Source organism: Balaenoptera borealis, assembly GCF_965194805.1.
Source record: "Balaenoptera borealis genome assembly, chromosome: 6".
Taxonomy (NCBI): Eukaryota; Metazoa; Chordata; class Mammalia; order Artiodactyla; family Balaenopteridae; genus Balaenoptera; species Balaenoptera borealis.
In genome coordinates this window covers 81,199,135-81,219,856 of record NC_138863.1, presented here as the reverse complement: position 1 = coordinate 81,219,856, position 20,722 = coordinate 81,199,135, and the positions used below count along the sequence as shown (strand labels likewise).

Here is a 20,722-nt window from a genome sequence, read left to right as displayed (position 1 = left end):
TCCTACAGAAACAATTTAAATTAGATTTCCCTCTGTATCTTACCTACAGTTTCTCTCAGATCCAAGCCACTCCTAGAGAGAGCAAAGATTTTGTAGAACTTGGGAGACTATTAAAATAGCATTCTTCTCCTTCCAAATCCTCTCCACCCCTAAATACCTTCCATTCCATATGTCTGATGCTTACCTTCAAGGCCAAAATCAAGTCTTTCCTGACAAGCTGTGTGACCTTTGTTTCATCTGTGACCTCTAAGAACACATTCCCAGTACACAACTCACTGACACTCATCCTGCATGCATGTGTCCCCAACCAGGATGTAGGCTGTGAAATACTGGGCATCTCACCCAGCACCGGCCACAGTGCCTTGTGCATGAGTACCAAGGTGACAAGTTCATCTAAATTCCCAGGTTGTCCACTGCCCCCTTGGTAAGTTACAGGTAAGGTTGGTAGCACAACTGTTAGCAAAGCAACGGTGCTAAAAGTCCAAAGTTTCTTGACTGGGAACACGTTTTCTAAGGTTAGTTTAATAAATTAAATTTTTTGTGCTGATCACAATGGAGAAAAAGAAGGAAATATTTTTCTTGACATCTAAGGAGTTCACAGTCTCTTGGAAATTGAAGCTGCATATGTAGCTAATTAGAATAACATGTTATTAATATGAAAACTGTGAGAGGACACAAAAACTGCAAAGAAAAGCCATCAACAACGTTCAACAAGAGATGGCTTCAATTTACATCCCACTGAATTTGGGCCACAGGACTAGAAATGATGTCTAGAAAAAGACGAGACCTTCCTCTACTCTGAATTGATCTACCACTTGCAGAGCCCTGGCCTCTGAACTAGGCTGTTCATTTGCAGAAGACTCCACACACTGAAGCCCAGCTAGTGCATGACTCTGGCCAGGGCAGTGAGGAACCTGAACCATTGCCAAAGGAACCAGCATTACACCAGGCACAAGAAAACTCTGAGGAGCCAGGAGAGCTGTCGTGACAGCTTTGAAAGCTTGTCTAGGGGAAGGTGGGCTGGATAAGCATTTTTCATACTGCAAAAAGCAACCCATAGGTAGTTATGAAACCAATCTAGAGGTAGAAGACTTACAGTAAGTGCTGTTTCATAAAATGCTTGTCATGCAAATGAGTGTGTGTGTGTGTGTGTGTGTGTATGTGCACAGGCATGTGCACTGGGTCATGCAAACAGATTTTTTTCAAAACAGTTTGCAAGGCTGTGAATTAGACAAATTATTTGGTAGCTTATAAAAGGACAAATTTCAATTCAATAGAAGGAAAATACTTCAAACAAGTGAAACTGTCTCACAATGGGGTTTATTATTGTGAATGGCAGACAGCTTCTAGCCCCTGAAAGACCCCAAGCAGCATCAAAGCCATAGATTGTCAAGGAGGATATTCACGTTAGTGGAAAGTTAAATAGGAAGAACTCCAAGTTTCCTCCCCATTCTATGAGACTGTCGGTCTAGATCACAGGCACTTAACTGCCACTGAAAGGACATTTAGGAGGGAAACAACTCCACAAAGTCACAGAGGTGAATGTACACAGCCTGAAATTTCATTTGGTCGTTTATACTGCAACAGCACTCTGTGCAAGGAAAAGTTATAAGTGATACTTAGACTAAGGGTTCTCAACCTAGGGATACATCAGAATCATCTGGGGAGCTTGTAAAAGATACCCATGCCTGGATCCCAACATGTATCAATTAAAACACTGGGGCCCAAGACTTGTATTTTATTTCTGTTTCCCAGGTAAGAATTGCAAACCCCTGATTTATATGTATAAAATGTAAAAATGACATTTTATAAAGCATAGAGGGAAGGAAAATAGCTCCAGTATTTTACATGAAGATAATAAAAAGAAAGAGCCGGAAAACATCAAATCATGGCTTTTGAATTCTGCTCAGGGTGTAGAGAGCTGAAAAGAACATCACTCCCATGCTTACAAATAAAAAGTCCGATCAACTACAAGTTCATATCTTTCTTGAATCCATTAGACAGCTGAGGTCTCAGTGGAACAAACTAGCCCAGAATCTGAGGAGAACCAGGCACCTGCAGGAAGAGACAAGACATGAGCACTTGTTTACCTGAGGTAGATGCACCTGGACACTGGCTAACAAGCATCAAGTAACAAATAACAACGGAACACTGATGGGAGAGTTGAAAGAGCATGGAGACCGACCACTCTGAGGCACAGTGCAGAAGGAAGACCTAAGGCTGACACTGAAACAATGAGAAAAGCCCTTCAGCAAACCAGCCCCAACTCTAAACTCAAGGTGTCACTAGAGGAATCTGAAGTCTGTGGTGCCCTGAGGATAGGCTCACCAACAACACACCTGAAATCCAGTCAACTCCTGACCAGAATGATCAACTCTCCACACCAAAAGGCTAGCAGAAATAGAAAGGCATTCCATTTCCAGGATAAAAACTATTTATCTCAGTCTCTAATGTCCTACACAAGATGTCCATGTCTTGACAAAACATTACAGAGCATACAAAAAGCAAGAACAAACAACACTGCCAAAAGACACAGCCATTAAGAGAACCAGAGTCAGATATGACACATATGGGGAAGCTAACAGACACAGAATTTAAAATAACTGTAATTAATGGTAAAAGACCCTAATAGAAAGGGTGGGCAACATGAAAGATCAAATGCATATTTTTAAACAGATAGAAACTATAAGAAAGAATCAAATGGAAATGCTGGAAAGGCTAAACACAGTAACAGAAATGAAGAATGCTCTCAACAGGCATTCTTCAGTAGATGTGACACATCCAAGGAAAGAATCAGTGAACTTGAAAATAGGTCAACAGAAGTCCCCAACTAAAATAAGGAGAAACAAAACGAAGAATGAAGCAAAACCAAAGTGTCCAATAGCTGTGGAATAATACCAAAAGTCCTAACCTAGGTGTAGTTGAAATTTCAGAAGGAGAAAAGAAAGAGAATAGGGCAAAAGAAATATTTGAAGAAATAACTGCTGAGAATTTTCTAAACTTAATGATAGATACCAAACCACAGAACCAAAAACTCAAAAACGCTACAGAGGATAAAAACTAAGCATGTGCAGGCATGCACACATGTGCACGTGCGCGCGCACACACACACACACACACACACACACACACAGGCATATCAGAGGCTGCAAATCAAAGACAAGAAGAAAATCTCGGGGGGCTGTGGCCCGGCTGCAGGAAGTGGAGGCCACCTGGGCATCAGTGCTGCGCACTCAGCTGCAATGAGCTCAGCGCCAGGGCTCCGTGGGGTTTGTGGTGCAGGTGAACAAAACATGACAGAAACAGATGCCTTCCCCATGAGAAGGGTAAAAACGCAACCGAAACGCAAAAAAAGATTTGTGCAGTGTATGGAGAAGGTGCTGTGACTGATCAAACGTGTCAAAAGTGGTTTGCAAAGCTTCACGCTGGAGACTGCTCACTGAATGATACTCCATGGTCAGGTAGACCAGTTGAAGTTGAGAGCGATCAAATCAAGACATTAACTGAGGACAATCAACGTTATACCACGCAGGAGATAGCCGGCATACTCAAAATACCCAAATCAAGCACTGAATATCATCTACACCAACTTGGTTATGTTAATCACTTTGATGTTTGGGGTCCACATAAGTTAAGTGAAAAAAAACCTTCTTGACCATATTTCCACATGTGATTCTTGTAATGAAAACATTCCATTTTTAAAACAAATTGCAATGGGTGATGACAAGTGGATACTGTACAATAATGTGGAACGGAAGAGATTGTGGGGCAAGCAAAAGGAACCACCAGTAACCACACCAAAGGCCAGTCTTCATCCAAAGAAGGTGATGTTGTGTATATGGTGGGATTGGAAGGGAGTCCTCTATTATGAGCTCCTTCTGGAAAATGACACGATTCATTCCAACAAGTACTGCTCCCAATTAGACCAACTGAAAGCAGCACTCGATGAAAAGTGTCCGGAATTCGTCAACAGAAAACGCATAATCTTGCATCAGGATAACGCAAGACTGCATGTTTCTTTGATGACCAGGCAAAAACTTACAGCTTGTCTGGGAAGTTCTGATTCATCCGCCATATTCACCAGACATTGCACCTTCGGATTTCCATTTATTTCGGTCTTTACAAAATTCTCTTAATGGAAAAAATTTCAATTTCCTGGAAGACTGTAAAAGGCACCTGGAACAGTTCTTTGCTCAAAAAGATAAAAAGTTTTGGGAAGATGGAATTGAAGTAGCCTGAGAAATGGCAGAAGGTAATGGAACAAAACAGTGAATACGTTGTTCAATAAAGTTATTGGTGAAAATGGAAAATGTGTCTTTTTACTTAAATACAAAAGGCACTTTTTGGCCAAACCAATATTTCACGACTTTCCTTGCCAGTATGGCTGGGAGGCTTTCCTGGGGCACACCAGTGGTCTGTCTGCCTGGCAGAGGAGGAGGATGCAGCAGACCTCTATCTACTCTATATGCTGACCTTGGGCTTGGAGGAGCTCATTATTTAATATGACTTAAGTGATTGTTTTTTATACTTTTCATAAACAGAGAAGTGTTCGATACGGCAGAAACGTACAAAAGGGACCCTAAGAGGAGAGGAATTGCTTTAATCTTCAATCACGAGAGCATCTTCTGGCACTTAACCCTGCCAGACAGGCGGGGCACCAGCGCCGACAGAGACAATCTTAAGTGCAGGTTTTCAGATCTAGGACTGGAAGTGAAATGCTTTGATGATCTTAAAGCAGAAGAACTACTGCTCAAAATTCATAAGGCATCAACCACTAGCCACGCAGACGCCAATTGCTTTTTGTGCGTTTTCCTGAGTCATGGTGAAGGCAACCACATCTATGTATATGATGCCAAAATTGAAATTCAGACACTGACTGGCTTGTTCAAAGGAGACAAGTGTCAGAGCCTGGTTGGAAAACCCAAGATATTTATCATTCAGGCATGTCGGGGAAACCAGCATGATGTGCCAGTCATGCCTTTGGATGTAGTGGATCATCAGAGAGACAAGCTGGATGTCAACCTAACCCAGATGGATGCAGCCTCAGTTTATACACTCCCTGCTGGAGCAGACTTCCTCATGTGTTACTCTGTGGCAGAAGGTTATTTTCATCGGGAAACTGTGAATGGCTCATGGTACATTCAAGATTTGTGCGAGATGCTGGGAAAATCCGGCTCCTCCTTAGAGTTCACAGAACTCCTCACGCTGGTGAACAGGCAAGTTTCTCAGTGCCGAGTGGATATCTGCAGAGAACCAAGTGCAATTGGAAAGAAGCAGATGCCCTGCTTTGCCTCAATGCTAACTAAAAAGCTGCATTTCTTTCCAAAATCTAAATGATAGGTGCTATTTTGTTTTATGTATCTGTATTTTTATATAAAGAAGTATCACTAAATACTTAAATTGAAGCAATTTAAATGGTACAGCAATTTTAAATGTTTAAATGAGAGAACTTTAAAGAAACAGTTCATATTGGACATGGTGAAGGGGTTTTATATATATGTAGAAATGAAATCCTCAGGAAATTCCTATAAATAAAAATCCACAAGCATTTGTAATACTTGACATTTGTAGTAAACTGCAAGCTTACTCAAAATATCTGACTGATTTAACTAGTATTTTGTGACATTTTATAAAACTTTATAATGTTTTTAAAAGTTTTTGAAAGCTAAAAAAAAAAAAGAAAGTCTCAAACCCAGCAGGAAAAAATGAAACATTAAATACAAAGGAACGAAGATAAAAATTTCAGAAGACACCTTGTCAGAAGGCAAGCAAGTAAGACAATGAAGCAACATCTTCGAAGTACTGAAAGAAATAAACTGTCAACACAGAATTCTATACTTAGTGAAAATATCTTTCAAAAATGAAGGAGAAATAACTGCAATAGGCAAACAAAAACTGAAAGAATTCATTACCAAAAGACCTACACTACAAGAAATACTAAATGAGGTTTTATAGTCAGAAGAAATATGATGCCAGACAGAAATTTGGATCTACCCAAAGAAATGAAAAGTGTTAGAAATGGAACAAATGAATGTCAAATACAATTCTTCTTTTTCTGATATTTAATTGCTATAAAAGGTAACAATGTTTAAAGAAAATCAGCAAACTATGGCCTGCAAACCAAATGCAGCCTGCAGTCTGTTTTTGCATGACCTGTGAGCTAAGGATGGTATTTGTATTTTTAAAGTGTTGTTTCAGAAAAAAAAGAATATGCAGCAGAGACCATATGTGGCCTCAGAGCAAAATATTTACTTTCTGGGCCTTTACAAAAAAAAGGTTTGCTGACCCCCCCCCCACCCTTCCCCCCTCCCGCCCCCGTCTAAAACAAAAACAGTAACAATATTTTGTTTACAGCATATGTAGAAGAAAAATGATAACAATAACACAAAGGATGGAAGAGAAGGGTTGGAAATGTACTGTTGAAAGTTCCTTAGACTACACATGAAACAGTGTAATATTACTTGAAAGTAGACTCTGATTAATTAAAGATATATAGATATAAATAAACACTCACTCTAGGGGAATCACTAAAAATGTTAAAGAAGCATAAATAAGAAGTGGAGATAAAAGGGAATCAAGAAATGCTCAGGTAATAGGGGAAAATGGAACAGAGAGAAAATAACTACCAAGATGGTAGGTTTTTAATTAAGCCATATTAACACCACAGTAAATGTGAATGGTCTAATACACCAGTTAAAAGACAGATATTGTTAGATTGATTTAAAAAGTAAGACCCAACTATCTGAGGTCTACAAGGAATGTTCCTTAAATATACAGACACAGACAGGTTAAAATGAAAAGACTAGGAAAAGATATGGCTGCAAACACTAAGCAAAAGAAAGCTGGAGTAGCTATATTATTAACACCCAAAGTAGACCCCAGAACAAGGAATATTAACCAGGATAAAGAGGAATATTATATAATGAGAACAGGATCAATTTTCCAAGAGGACATAACAATCCTAAATGTGTATGCACTGTGGAATTAAAGAAACCTCTGCTAAAATTGGAGTTGGGATGGCCTGTAGGGGGAGCTCTCAGGGCCCACCATGCACCATCTATTACTCCAAACAGGGAGGTATTGCTGCTTCTTCTCTCTGCTGGAAGGCAGCCCAACCAATCAGACACTGTAGCAGCCCAACCAATGAGAAGCCTCCATACACTGGACTCCCAGTTTCCTGCAACAGGACTCTTTGGGTATTACAGCTCCTTCCAAGTTTCGCTTTTCCCTATAAAAGCAAGTTCCCCTTCCTTGTTTGTGGATTTGCCTATGGTATACCATAGTTCACATATCCTGAATTGCAATTCCTTTGGCTATTCTAGAATAAACTTGCTTTCACTGGTAAAATAACTAGCTATTATATTATTAAAGTTGCACTTAAGAACAGATGGTCAAAATACATGAATCAAAAAGTGACAGAACTGAAACAAGAAATTTTAAAACTGACAATTGTAGTTGGAGATTCTATTGTAACATGCCTCTCTGTTATTGATAAAACAAGTAGATACATAATCAATAAGGACACAGGAGACCTGAACAAACCTATCAGGCAACGTGACCTAATACTTCCAGAACATTCTACCCAACAATAGCAGAATACACATTCTTTTCAAGTGCACACTGAACATTCACCAAGATAAACCATATTCTGGGCCATAAAACAAATGTGAACAAATTTAAAAGAATAAAAATCATGCAAATTATATTATGGGACGGTGCTTCCCTGATGGCACAGTGGTTAAGAATCTGCCTGCCAATGCAAGGGACATGGGTTCAAGGCCCGGGAAGAACCCACATGCCGTGGAGCAACTAAGCCAGTGCACCACAACTACTAAGCCTGACCTCTAGAGCCCGCAAGCCACAACTACTGAGCCCACATGCGACAACTACTGAAGCCTGTGCACCTAGAGCCCGTGCTCCGCAACAAGAGAAGCCAAGACAATGAGAAGCCTGTGCACCACAACGAAGAGTAGCCCCCGCTCACCGCAACTAGAGAAAGCCCACATACAGCAACAAAGACCCAACACAGCCAAAAATAAATAAATAAATAAATTTTAAAAAATAATATTATGGGACAATAAGAGAATTAAACTAGAAATCAATAACAAGAAGACTTCTGGAAAATTCCCAAGTATCTGAAAAGTAAATGACATATTTTGAAATAACACATGGGTCAAGAGGAAGTCTCAAGGGAAATTTTAAATATTTTAATTTTAAATAAATAAAAATGAATATGCACATATCAAAATTGTTGAATGCAGGCTAAAGCGGTGGTTCAAGGTAAATGTATAGCACTAAATGCTTATATTAAAACAGAAGAAAAATCTCAGATCAGTAATATAAGCTTACCCCTTAAGAAAACAGGAGCATATTAAACCCAAAGCAAGGTGAAGGAAATAAAAAGGGCATACATGAATAAAATTGAAAACAGAAAAACAGACAAAATTAATGAAACCGAAATCTGGATCTTTGAAAGATCAATAAAGTTGATGAACTTCTAGACAGACTAAGAAAATGATTGAAGACACAAATTACCAATATCAGGAATGAAAGGGGGAACATCACTACAGACCCCAAAGACATTAAATGAATAATAGGAGAATACCACAAACAATTCTATATCCATAAATTTGACAACTTAGGTGAAGAAGACCAATTCCTTGAAAGATATAAACAATCAAAACTTATCAAGAAAAACTGGATAACCTGAATTGTCCTGTATCTATTAAAGAAGTTAAATTTGTAGTTTAAAAACCTTCCATCAAAGAAAACTCTAGGCCTAGATGGTTTCACTAATGAACTCTACCAAATATTGAAGGAGGAAAAAATAGCAATCTTACACAGTCTCTTCCAAAAATACATTACAACCAAGTAGGGTTCATCCCAAGAATACAAAGCTGGTTCAACATTTGAAAATCAATCAATGTCATTCACCATAGTAAATATGAATAAATCACATGATCCTGTCAATAGATGGAGAAAAAGCATACAACAAAATTCAAAATCCATTCATAATAAAAACTCTCAGTAAACTAGGGATACAAGTGAAATTCCTTAACCTCATGGGGCACCTATAAAAATTCTCAGCTAACATACTTCACAGTGAAAGATTATTTCTCTCCTATTATAAGAAACAAGGCAAGGATGTTCTCTCTCACCACTCCTTTTAAACATTGTACTGCAATACTTAGCCAGTAGGATAAGGCAAGAAAAAGAAATAAAAGGCATCCAGATTAGAAGGGAAAAAATAAAACTGTCATTATTCACAGATAACATGACCGTCTGTGTAGAAAATCCCCAAAAATCTATAAATAAACCTCCTAGAACAAATAAGTGACTTCAGAGAGGTAACAGAATACAATGTCAAAATACAAAAATCAATTGTATTTCTATATATTAGCAACAAGAACAACCCCCAAATGAAATACTAAAGTAAAAACCTAACAAAACATGTGGAAGATCTCTATCCTGAAAACTACCAAATGCTGATAAAAAAATGAAAACAGAAATAATAAACAAAGTGATAAACAATATTGTGTTAATGGATTGGAATACTCAATATTGTAAAGATATCAATTCTTCCTAAACGAATCTATAGATTCAATGCAAGCCCATTAAAATCCCAGCAGGACTTTTTGTAGATATTGACAAGCTGACTCTACAACCTATATGAAAAGGCCAAGGAACTAGGAGAGCCATAACAATTTTGAAAAGAAATAAAATTGGAGGATTTATACTACCTATTTTCAAAATTTATTATAAAGTCACAGCATCAAGCCAGTGTAGTGTTGGCACAAAGTAGGCATATAGATCAATGGAATAAAATTGAGAATCCAGAAATAAATCCTTACGATTATGGCCAATTGATTTTCTACAAAAATGTCCATACAATTCTAGGGAAAGCATAGTCTTTTCAACAAATGGTGCTGGAACAACTGGAATTCCACATGCCAAAAAAATAATAATAATAATTTTTGACCCATAGTTTACACCTTATATAAAAATTAACCCAAAATGGATCATAAACCTAAGTGTAAAACACAGAACTATGAAACTTCTAGAAGAAAATGTAGAAAAGTTTCAAGACTTGTAGTTCAGCAAAGAATCTTAGATACAACAACAAAAGTCTAATCCATAGAAAGATTGATACATTGGTTTACTAAAGTTAAAAAACTTTTGCCCTGAGAAAGACACTGCTATGGGAATAAAAAGATAAGGCACAGACTGAGAGAATTTATTTGAAAATCACATTTCTGACACAGGACATATATCCAGATTATGTAAAGAACCCTCAAAGCTCAACAATAAGAAAACAAACAAGCCAATAAAAATAGGTAATCAAAATCACCTCTGCACACTTGTATGCTGTAAATTTTAATTTGGATTTGTATATTTTCCCAGCCAGTATGAGTCCAAACTTAAATTCTCACCAATTTTTATTTATACCATTTTATTTGACCCTGGAATTAGGCTTTTGATCTCTGTTAACATTTAACGCACTTCATACTGACCTAAAAAATACTATTAAATTTCTTTGAACTCAGGAGATAATTTTCATATACATCTTTAGTATAGAGACTATTTTTTCCTATCAAATAAAATTGACTCTTTAAACACAGACCCAAAAAAGTTATAACTTTCTGAGGCATCAAAAATTTATTTTGTCACCTTTTAAGTAATGAAGCCTGAGCATGAATCACCACATTTTTTATCACCACACATCCTTCTTCCCCTGCTACCAAATCTAAACAATTCTGGAACACAATGATGAAAGAAATGAACTTTATTTTCCCTTTGCTTGTATTTCTTCACTTATTTCTCATCACTTGGTACTATATTTTATAAGTCATTGTAAATCATGTTTGGGAACTATGTGAAGTATAACAAAGAGATTCTGCATGAAAGAAATCCTTTAAGATCAAGTTATTCAATATGTAATCCCGTTCCTCCAAAGGAACGTCTTTTTTTTGGCCCAATACCATACCCACTCTGGCCATATTTCTCTGCTGGAAACCAGAGAGAGACTAAACTTTGACGATATGTAGCACTATGTCCAGCTTGTTTCCAACTACTGCAGTCGTCTCTTAACCTACCTTATTTTTCATTATAGTACTTCTCATCACCTGACATAGGAGACAAAACAAATATATCTCCTTCCAGGAAAGAGTAAGCTCCATGAGAACAGACTTTGTCTTTCTCATATACTCTTTTTATCTCCAGAGCAGTGTCTGCACCCAGTAGGTGTTCAATAAATATTTGTGAATGAATGATTGCCCAAGGCATCACTCTACCTCATTCCCTCACACTCTGCCAGTGATCCTGGGCAGCCCTGGGCAGGTCTGCTGATGGAAACAACAAAATATGCTGCCCTACACTCCCTCCTTTCTTCCAGGATTAGTGACTAGATCTTTCTGCCAATTTCTGTGCTAAGTAGATACTGAGGACAGAGGATCATAAGAAGTAGCATCCTGCTTGCCAATCTAACTCCAAATGCCCACCAATGTCCACCACGTCAAATGGAAACAAAAAGCAGCTCTCACTTCATACTTCAAATGAAAACAGGCTAAATGCTTTAAAAGCAGTAGACAGTCGAAAATCACATTCACAGAAAGATAGACAAAATGAAAAGGCAGAGTACTATGTACCAGATGAAGGAACAAGATAAAGCCCCAGAAAAACAACTAAATGAAGTGGAGATAGGCAACCTTCCAGAAAAAGAATTCAGAATAATGATAGTGAAGATGATCCAGGACCTGGGAAAAAGAATGGAGGCAAAGATTGAGAAGATGCAAGAAATGTTTAACAAAGACCTAAAAGAATTAAAGAACAAACATCTAGAAAACAAACAGAGATGAACAATACAATAACTGAAATGAAAAATACACTAGAAGGAATCAATAGCAGAATAACAGAGGCAGAAGAACAGATAAGTGACCTGGAAGACAGAATGGTGGAATTCACTGCTGTGGAACAGAATAAAGAAAAAAGAATGAAAAGAAATGAAGACAGCCTAAGAGACCTCTGGGACAACATTAAACGCAACAACATTCACATTATAGGGGTCCCAGAAGGAGAAGAGAGAGAGAAAAGACCCAAGAAAATATTTGAAGAGATTAGAGTCGAAAACTTCCCTAACATGGGAAAGGAAATAGCCACCCAAGTCCAGGAAGCACAGAGAGTCCAAGGCAGGATAAATCCAAGGAGAAAGATGCAGAGACACATAGTAATCAAACTGACAAAAATTAAAGACAAAGAAAAATTATTAAAAACAACAAGGGATAAATGACAAATAACACACAAGGGAACTCCCATAAGGTCAACAGCTGATTTATTAGCAGAAACTCTACAAGCCAGAAGGGAGTGGCACGATATATTTAAAGTGATGAAAGGGAAGAAACTACAACCAAGATTACTCTACATGGCAAGGATCTCATTCAGATTCGACGGAGAAATCAAAAGCTTTACAGACAAGCAAAGGCTAAGAAAATTCAGCACCACCAAACCAGCTCTACAACAAATGCTAAAGGAACTTCTCTAAATGGGAAACACAAGAGAAGGACCTACAAAAACAAACCCAAAACAATTAAGAAAATGGTCATAGGAACATACGTATCGATAATTACTTTAATGTGAATGGATTAAATGCTCCAACCAAAAGACACAGGCTTGCTGAATGGATGAAAAACAAGACCCATATATATGCTGTCCACAAGAGACCGACTTCAGACCTAGGGACACATACAGACTGAAAGTGAGGGGATGGAAAAAGGTATTCCTTGCAAATGGAAATCAAAAGAAACCTGGAGTAGCAATACTCATATCAGATAAATAGACCTTTAAATAAAGAATGTTACAAGGGACAAGGAAGGACACTACATAAAGATAAAGGGATCAATCCAAAAAGAAGATATAACAATTAAAAATATATATGCACCCAACATAGGAGCACCTCAATACAGGAGGCAAATGTTAACAGCTCTAAAAGAGGAAATTGACAGTAACACAATAATAGTGGGGGACTTTAACACCTCACTTACACCAATGGACAGATCATCCAGACAGAAAATTACTAAGGAAACACAAGCTTTAAATGACACAATAGGCCAGATACATTTAATTGATATTTATACGACATTTCATCCCAAAACAGCAGATTACACGTTCTTCTCAAATGCACACGGAACATCCTGCAGGACAGAACATTCTTGGGTCACAAATCAAGCCTCAGTAAATTTAAGAAAACTGAAATCATATCAAGCATCTTTTCCGACCACAGTGCTATGAAATTAGAAATAAATTACAGGGGAAAAAACGTAAAAAACACAAACACATGGAGGCTAAACAATACATTACTAAATAACCAAGAGATCACTGAAGAAATCGGAGAGGAAATAAAAAATTACCTAGAGACAAATGACAACAAAACACGATGATCCAAAACCTATGGGATGCAACAAAAGCAGTTCTAAGAGGGAAGTTTATAGCAATACAATTCTACCTCAAGAAACAAGAAAAATCTCAAATAAACAACCTAACCTTGCACCTAAAGGAACTAGAGAAAGAAGAACAAACAAAATCCAAAGTCAGCAGAAGGAAAGAAATTATAAAGATCAGATGAGAAATAAATGAAATAGAAACAAAGAAAACAATAGCAAAGATCAATAAAACTAAAAGCTGGTTCTTTGAGAAGATAAACAAAATTGATAAACCTTTAGCCACACTCATCAAGAAAAAGAGGGAGAGGATTCAAATCAATAAAATTAGAAATGAAAAAGGAGAAGTTACAACAGACACTGCAGAAGTACAAAGCATTGTAAGAGACTACTAGAGCAATTCTATGCCAATAAAATGGACAACCTGGAAGAAATGGACAAATTCTTAGAAAGGTATAACCTTCCAAGACTGAACCAGGAAGAAACAGAAAATATGAACAGACCAATCACAAGTAATGAAATTGAAACTGTGATTAAAAATCTTCCAACAAACAAAAGTCCAGGACCAGATGGCTTCACAGGTGAATTCTATCAAACATTTAGAGAAGAGCTAACACCCATCCTCCTCAAACTCTTTCAAAAAATTTCAGAGGAAGGAACACTCCCAAACTCATTCTATGAGGCCACAATCACCTTGATGCCAAAACCAGACAAAGATACTACAAAAAAAAAGAAAATTACAGACCAATATCACTGATGAATATAGATGTAAAAATCCTCAACAAAATACTAGCAAACAGAATCCAACAACACATTAAAAGGATCATACACCATGATTAAGTGGGATTTACCCCAGGGATGCAAGGATTCTTCAATATATGCAAATCAATCAGTGTGATACTACATATTAACAAATTGAAGAATAAAAACCATAGGATCATCTCAATAGATGCAGAAAAAGCTTTTGACAAAATTCAACACCCATTTCTGATAAAAACTCTCCAGAAAGTGGGCATAGAGGGAACCTACCTCAACATAATAAAGGCCATATAACCCTTTGACAAACCCACAGCAAACATCATTCTCAATAGTGAAAAACTGAAATCATTTCCTCTAAGATCAGGAACAAGACAAGGATGTCCACTCTCGCCACTATTATTCAAGATAGTTTTGGAAGTCCTAGCCATGGTAATCAGAGAAGAAAAAGAAATAAAAGGAATTCAAATTGGAAAAGAAGAAGTAAAACTGTTACTGTCTGCACATGACATGATACTATACATAACTAATCCTAAAGAAGCCACCAGAAAACTACTAGAGCTAATCAATGAATTTGGTAAAGTTGTAGGATACAAAATTAATGCACAGACATCTCTTGCATTCCTATATACTAACAACAAAAGATCAGAATGAGAAATTAAGGAAACATTCCCATACACCACTGCAACAAAAAGAATAAAATACCTAGGAATAAACCTACCTAAGGAGGTAAAAGACCTGTACTCAGAAAACTATAAGACACTGATGAAAGACATCAAAGATGACACAAACACATGAAGAGATAAACCATGTTCTTGGATTGGAAGAATCAATATTGTGAAAATGGCTATACTACCCAAAGCAATCTACAGATTCAATGCAATCCCTATCAAATTACCAATGGCATTTTTTACAGAACTAGAACAAAAAAATCTTAAAATTTGTAAGGAGACACAAAAGACCGTGTATAGCCAAAGCAATCTAGCGGGGAAAATACAGAGCTGGAGAAATCAGATTCCCTGACTTCAGACTATACTATAATCTACAGTAATCACGACAATATGGTACTGGCACAAAAACAGAAATATAGATCAATGGAACAGGATAGAAAGCCCAGAGATAAACCTACGCATCTATGGTCAACTTATCTATGACAAAGAAGTCAAGGATATACAATGGAGAAAAGACAGTCTCTTCAATAAGTGGTGCTGGGAAAACTGGACAGCTACATGTAAAAGAATGAAAGTACAACCCTCCCTAACACCATACACAAAAATAAACTCAAAATGGATTCAAGACCTAAATGTAAGACCAGACACCATAAAACTCTTAGAGGAAAACATAGGAAGAACACTCTTTGACATAAATCACAGCAAGATCTTTTTTGACCCACCTCCCAGAGTAATGGAAATAAAAACAAAAATAAACAAATGGGACCTAATGAAACTTAAAAGCTTTTGCACAAGAAAGGAAACTATAAACAAGACGAAAAGACAATCCTCAGAATGGGAGAAAATATTTGCAAACAAGTCAACAAAGGATTAATCTCCCAAATATATAAACAGCTCATGCAGCTCAATATTAAACAAACAACCCAATCAAAAAATGGGCAGACCTAACTAGACATTTCTCCAGAGAAAACATACAGATGGCCAAGAGGCACATGAAAAGTTGCTCAACATCACTAATTATTAGAGACATGCAAATCAAAACTACACTGAGGTATCACCTCACACCAGTTAGAATGGGCATCATCAGAAAATCTACAAACAACGATTGCTGGAGAGGGTGTGGAGAAAAGGGAACCCTCTTGCACTGTTGGTGGGAATGTAAATTGATACAGCCACTATGGAGAACAGTATGGAGGCTCCTTAAAAAACTAAAAATAGAATTACCATATGATCCAGCAATCCCACTACTGCACATATACCCAGAGAAAACCATAATTCAAAAAGACACATGCACCCCAGTGTTCATTGCAGCACTATTTACAATAGCCAGGTCATGGGAGCAACCTAAATGCCATCGGCAGACAAATGAATAAAGAAGATGTGGTACATACAGTGGAATATTACTCAGCCATGAAAAGGAATGAAATTGGGTCATTTGTACAGACGTGGATGGACCTAGAGACTGTCATACAGCGTGAAGTCAGTCAGAAAGAGAAAAACAAATATCATATATAACGCATATATGTGGAATCTAGAAAAATGGTACAGATGAACCAGTTTGCAAGGCAGAAATAGAGACACAGATGTAGAGAACAAAGTTATGGACACCAAGGGGGGAAAGCGGGGGTGGGTGGGATGAACTGGGAGATTGGGATTGACATATATAAACTAATATGTATAAAATAGATAGCTAATAAGAACCTGCTGTACAAAAAATAAATAAATAAAAACTTTTTAAAATGCTGTTTAAAAAAAAGAAAAGCAGTAGACAGTGGAGGCTGGTTTCCTACTGAACACGATTATATAGCACTCACCTGCTGCACTACCATCAGGAGAATTGTTTTCTGGTCCAGGATCTACCACTAACTGCATCTTCTCCCAGTCCCAGCCTGTTAGCTTGAAGACAGGTAAGGACGGCGAAACAAAGACATGATTTAGAGCAAATGTTCTCAATAAGGGGCAGGGGTGAAGGGGGCACTGGGGAGTGGGAGGTATGGCAGAACCAGCTGTGAGGCTTCTTCAAACTACACACGGCCCCTCCCTAAACTCCTCCACCCTGATCCCCGCACAGTTACCCCCCCAGAGTGAGCCACTGTTGCTGTTACTATGGGAGTGTGACAGACCCAGAAAAACTTCCCCAGGTTTTGAGTGTAAGCTCTTTGAGGAATGGGACCGAGATTTAGGCTTCTTAGTGATATCCAGAGGGCATCTAACACAGGGTTTTCCTGTCTCTACCTGCGCCTCCAACCTCAGCTCCTTCCCTCCCCTCTGCCACACCCTACACTTCTCCTATCATCCTGAGCTTCTCCTGCTTGCCCGTAAGGCCATGTCTTTCATCATCTGTCACCACCTGCAGGAGACACGGGTGACCGGCTACCTAACAGCCCGACAGGCAAGGCAGTCTCGCTTTCTGCCTTGCTAACCGAATTGCGATTTTCAGATAGGGGCACCAACGTGCTCAAGGAAGGTGGCCCCTCCCCCAGCTCCAGAACACTGCTGGGCCACGACAGTCACAGCCACCCTCTCCTCCCTTGCCAGTGACTGGCTCAGCACGGGCGTATGACCATTCTGGCCAGCGACACAGGGAACCTCTGAGAAATTCTGACCTTTGTTATCTAGAGAATCACTGAGAAGCAAGCCGTCTCCCTCCCTTTCTGCTCTAGATGTTATCACGTGAAGGCGTGATGGAGCTCCAGTCACCCTGTGGCAGGACAGGGAAAACCCAGAGAATCTTCAAGAAGCCAACCCAGAACTGGGGCCACTTTGAACCACCTACCTCTAGACTTCTTAAGCAAGACAGTAAAGTAACCCAACTAGTGTTACTTACAACAGAAAGTACCCTACCACACCACACCGCTTGGCCTGGGAAGTCCCTGCAACTTTTCCTCCTACTATCCCCTACTATCTCCAATTCAGAGCTCAAGTACAGTTTCCTTGGGAAGTCTTTGCTTGTCCCCAGACGGTTACACAGTCCCAGACTCTGTTCTCTGCACATATGCCTCTCCAACTAGACCGTGAGCGTCTCAAAAGCAAACATGTTCACCCTTGGCAGAGGCCCTGGTGTATGCTGGGCATTTATTAAATGTTGAATGAATGGATGAACCAACAAGCAAACAACAAAACAAGGAATCAAAGGAGGAACATGCAGGAGGCCTTCCTTGCCTGGGATAAGACTTGACAATTGACAGATGGAACATGGCACCCAGGCAGTCTACACTCTACTAAAGACTTCTTTAGGCGGTGGTGAGCAAAGGCAGAGGCAGTGCAATGAACAGGTCCTATTTTATCTGCCCAGAAGTCAGAGCTCTCATTGGGAACTGTCCCTGCCTAATCCCCGGCACCTGGGGTGGGATTGACTATCACAGTGGCACCTGAGCAAAGTACCCACTGCTACGGTGGAAACCCACTCCCCGTCCACTGAGATGGCTCGGCCCCGCTTTGGTCTAGTGTATCAATAACGTTTGCTATAAGGATGGAGGCGATGGAAGAAGAGGGAGACATCCCTCCTATCCCCCCCTCTCTCTAAAGGAACAGATAAGCCTGAGATGCCAGTGCTTTTTATCACTCCAGACTAAGAACAGTCAACACAGAGGGAAAAAGAGAGAGAACAAGCCCGGCAACCCTATGTGAGCCCCTGGATCAAGCTATGCCTAAGCTAAAACCCTCAGCCTTTTCATTTATGTGACCCAATCAATTTCTATACTGCCTAAAGCAATTTTCAAGTGACCAAACCCAACCCAAAGAAAAGAATTCTGACAAATACAGTCAGTAATGATGAAAGCAAGCCGATAACATCCCTTCTATATTCAGGACCTGTGCACTGTCACCTCTCAAACTTGACTTCTAGAATGGTGGCAGGAAGTAAAACTGCCTGGAGGAGGCCTAGCCATGAACAAGTGAGAGTGGAAAAAATGCCACCCCCCAAAACACACACCACCACTACCCCCTTCCCTCCTAAAGGAGGGTACTCTGAGCCTCCTGGATCTCCCTTCTGTTCAGAAAGGAGTGGGGACCTCTGGGAGGCACGAAGTGTTACATTAACACATAGGGGAAAAAATGGAGAGAACTTTCATCAAGCAACGTGCTATGGGCTTTATGAACATCGTATAACTTAAGGCCGTTGTAATGATTATAATACCCTTTTTACCTTTGAGCAAACTGAGAATCAGCGAAGTTAAGCAACTTGCTCAAGGTCACACAACTAGTAACTAGAATTTAAATGCTAGACTTTTTCCACTTTATCACACCGATGGCCAGGGCCTGGGAGATGCAGCGCACCTGCCCACCCCCGCCTCCACCCCAACCCCCGACAGCGCCCCAGGACACACAGCCCTGGATGGAGCCTTACAAGCGCAGGCCCCTGGAGTCAGAGCAGCCTTGCATACCCAGTTTTTTGGAAGCCCCAGGTAACTAACCCAGGTGTATGTCGGACACTCAACACCAGCACCAAAAGTAAAGCGCCGGGCAGAGGGAGCAGCGGCACCTGAGCGGCCCCTGGGAAGCGCCGCAGAAGGAGAGGCGGGAGCTCGCTCGGGTCTCCCCCGCGGGCCTGAGCCCCCCGCGCAGCTCCGCGCTCTCCGCAGCAGGGGGGCCCCCAGCCTCCCCTCTCCCCACCAGCGCCGCGGACAGAGCGCCTCCGCGCCGCCCGGGCCGCTCAGAGACCCACGCAGCCCCGGTCCTGTCCCCGCGCCCGCCCTCGCCCCCAGCTCCAGCCCGGTGCAGAGGGTCGCAGCTGTTCGCCCCCAGGCAGCTCCTGGACCCCGACCCCTCCGCTGTGGCGCGACCCCGGCGCGCTCGCTCCGCCGGCGCGCCAGGCAGGGGAGCCCCGCACTGCCCGCCGCAGCCGCTCGGCCCCGCAGGACCCGGGCGCGGGGCCCGCCGTCCCCCGCCGACCGCTGCCCCCAACCCGCTGCGCCCGCCCGACTCACCAGCGCCGCCGCGCTCGCCGGGCCTGTCCGCGCGTCCGGCCGCCTCCCTGCTCCCGGCTCCCGGTCCCGGCTAGCAGCTCACTGGCGGCGGGCTGGCGTTGGTGCGGCTCCTCCCCGCCCCGAGCCACCTGGGACGCCCGGGAAGGGGCGGGGCCGAGACAGGTGGGCCCCGCCCGCCGCGAGCAGCCCGGGCCTCGGGCTCTTGGGGAATTCTCCGCGGGTGGAAGGGAGGCCCCGGCGGCCGCGTAATAGGGGACACCTGGGACGGTTAGTTCTTGGGAAGCGGCGGCGAGCCCGGGCCCGGCCTGTTTCCACACAGCCTGGCCCGCTGGGGAAGTGGATGGCAGAGCGTGGGAGCCGGACCCCGCTGAGCAGGAAGAGGGGAGGCCAGCCCCTTTCTTTGTGGGCTGTAGAAACCGAGAACCGAGACCCTCAGGGTGAATATGATGGGGCCAAAGGCAAGTTACTTCAGAACTGGAAGAGCTCAGGAAGGCCTTTTCCGACCATTCCACCCTCCGCCATCCCCACTTCACACGCCCCCCACATGATTCTCCCCCTTTTAAAAATAATGGCTCTAAACTATAAATAAGGTCATTTCAGATAGTCATGTCCTCCCCACTTCTAGACTGTAAGCCCCAGGCAGGGCAGGAACCTCTCCTGTCCATGTTCAATCACCAGAGGTGAACAGAGCCAGGACAGTTAATACCTGATGAACAAATGAGGTGTGACCCAGTCCTCTGAGTCCAGCCTCCTACTGGGCTCCGCAGGCCAGAGGCTGCTCCAGCAAAACTTTGTCAAAGAGCCCAGAGTCAAGATGCCTGGCTTCCAGGCCACCCTTCCTCTCTGTACTGCTTACCTCCCCTCCGAATGGCAGTCAAGAAGCTGGCTTGTAGGAGGTCTACTCACCTTTGGAAGCTGTGTAGCAAATCTTTAA

General features: G+C 41.1%; 1 protein-coding gene and 1 pseudogene across 11 annotated transcripts in view; one reads left to right on the top strand and one right to left on the bottom strand.

Annotated features, from left to right (window-relative positions):
* LOC309631151 (uncharacterized protein) overlaps positions 1-19,975 on the bottom strand; it is a 143,527-nt gene extending 123,552 nt beyond the window's left edge. The window contains exon 1 of one of the 10 annotated variants that reach the window (XR_014246098.1): positions 19,789-19,955. The gene's annotated coding sequence lies outside the window, so the exon portion shown is untranslated. Of the gene's footprint in view, positions 1-19,788 lie in introns of all 10 variants that reach the window. The other 9 variants (XR_014246099.1, XR_014246100.1, XR_014246101.1 and 6 more) reach the window with 9 other exon arrangements.
* On the top strand, positions 1,596-12,101 carry LOC309630228 (caspase-6 pseudogene; annotated as a pseudogene). Its single transcript has 2 exons — positions 1,596-3,377; positions 4,519-12,101. The product of its transcript is annotated as a caspase-6 pseudogene (transcript).
* Positions 19,976-20,722: the final 747 nt, after the last annotated feature.